Source organism: Aplysia californica, unplaced genomic scaffold (assembly GCF_000002075.1).
Source record: "Aplysia californica isolate F4 #8 unplaced genomic scaffold, AplCal3.0 scaffold00167, whole genome shotgun sequence".
NCBI lineage: Eukaryota > Metazoa > Mollusca > Gastropoda > Aplysiida > Aplysiidae > Aplysia > Aplysia californica.
Genome location: NW_004797437.1, coordinates 1,085,586 through 1,088,162, shown reverse-complemented (window position 1 = coordinate 1,088,162; position 2,577 = coordinate 1,085,586).

Genomic DNA, 2,577 nt, shown 5'->3' with positions numbered 1-2,577 from the left:
AATAAAGTATTATCTTATCTTATCTTATCTTATCCTATCTTATCCTCTCTTATCTTATCTTATCTTATCTTATCTTATCTTATCTTATCTTATCTTATCTTATCTTATCTTATCTTATCTTATCTTATCTTGTAGAGGAGGCCGTTGGAGCAGAATCGGCTGCAACGTGTTTTCCCTGATTAACCGATAAACGATGCTGGTTTCACAACGACCAATGCGGAAGTTAAGAAATTCTTGGAAAGGAAGCCAAGAAGTGACGTGTAGGCCCCTCTATATATATCTATATCTTTCTATCTATCTATCTATTTATCTATCTATTTATCTATCTATCTATCTATCTGTCTATGTATGTATGTATGTATGTATGTATGTATGTATGTATGTATGTATGTATGTATTTATGTATGTATGTATATATGTATGTGTGTGTGTGTGTGTTTGTATGTGTGTATGTGTGTATGTATGTGTGTAGGTAGGTAGGTAGGTAGGTAGGTAGGTAGGTAGGTAGGTAGGTAGGCAGGCAGGCAGGCAGGCAGGCAGGCAGGCAGGCAAGCAGGCATACATGCATGCATGCATGCATTTATCTATCTATCTATCTATCTATCTATCTATCTATCTATCTATCTATCTATCTATCTCTCTCTCTCTCTCTATCTATCTATCTATCTATCTATCTATCTATCTATCAATCTATCTATCTATATATCTATCTATCTATCTATCTATTCCATCTATTTAAAAGGGTTGTACCTCCTGCCACTATTTCGTCAGTCAACATAATATTGTTATTTCAAAAACTTCAGCTCGGTGTCAAACCTAGTCACTGGACCTTTTAAAACCCCTGAAATTGTAGGCTCAAATGATCTCTTTATCTGTTGGAACCGTTGGTCTCTCGGGCTCCCCTTGCATGTGCTCGGGCTACAAAAATAAATTGATTGTAAATATGAGGGTCGTTCAAAACGTTTTGCCTCCAAGTTCATAATTTCTTTATTACTGATGCTACATACAAAAGTTAAGCACCAAATGAAAGCTTAGGATGCCTGCTACATGACAGTAATTTTACTTTTCAACATTGTTGCCTTCTTTGTCGATGCAGATCCACCAACGTCGAATAAGCTGTTGCATGCCGTCGGCGAAAAATTTAAGTGGTTTTCTCCTGAACCAGCGACAAACATCCTCTTGAACTTCATCGTCATCTGCTTAACGTTTTTCTTTGAGGTACTCCTTCAACTTAGGAAAAAGATAAAAAGTCAGAGGGAGCAAGGTCTGGACTGTATGATGGGTGCGGTAGGGTCTCTTGAAATCTTTTTATGGCATTTTAAGTTTGTCGACTCGTGTGTGGACGGGCGTAGTCGTGGTGCAAAATTGCTTTTTTTTCGGGCAGAACTCGTGACAGCCGTGCTTTAAGTTTTCTCATGGTCTCAATATATCGTTCAGAGTTGATAGTGGAACCCTGTTCCAGAAACAGACCATTGCATTCCCAAAACACTGTCATAAGCACTTTCTTTGCAGATGAAACAACTTTGAACTTCTTGGGGCTAGGTGAGCCAGTGTGCCTGTATTCTTTCGATTGTCTTTTGTTCTCTGGGTCATACTGGAGTACCCAAGTCTCGTCTCCTTAGACTAAGCGGCGTAAGAAAGCTTCACCTCCATCAGTATAACGAGCCAGGAGTTCATCACTAACTTCACTTCGGTTCAATTTCAGCTCGGGTGACAACATGTGGGGAACCCACCGTGCAAACACTTTCCTGTAACATAACACGTCATGGATAATATACTGAGCACTTGCTCTCTTGCTTTGATCCGCCGGCTTGCTAGGATGATCTCGTTCACTCTCTCCAGGTGTTGAACATCACTGGCAGAGTAGGGACCACCACAACGAGCTTGGTCATGCAAATCAGTCTCTGTTGGACTGGTTTCAGCGAACTACTTTGCCCATCTTCGAACAGTACTTACATCTACACATGCTTCACCATAGACAAGCTTCATTTGCCTATGAATATCAATGGGTGCAGCTCCCTCTGCAGTAAAGAACTCAATAACAGCTCTTTGCTTTAAGCGCACATTCATAGGTTTGCTGGAAGCCTTTTTCTCGGCGACAATGTACCCTAGCTTCTAATATGATGTAAACAGCAATAGCATAAAGGTACGACATAATATGCATAATTCTGTTATTTTGGGGTTTTAGAGTATACATATTGAAAGTCAATTGTGTACACATTTCATGAAGATATCTTGCATAGTTTAGAAGTTATTGGAGAGGAGGCAAAAATTTTTGAACGACCTAAGTATTTTACACATCTTCCGACACATTTTAGACCATTTAGAAGTCCAGGAAGGTAAAACAGTCCAGTCCACTTTTAGGTAACAATAAAGAGAGATACAGTGACATAATAATATGACGATGATTCTAAACGTCACAGATACATAACTTAAAGCTCTTATAAAGCTGAAAGGCAGATATAACTGGAGCAAAAAAGTCAGTGTATCTGTTCTTGTCCTTGTCCATTATAATAAGAATAACCATCATCATCATCATCATCATCATCATCATCATCATCATCATCATCATCATCA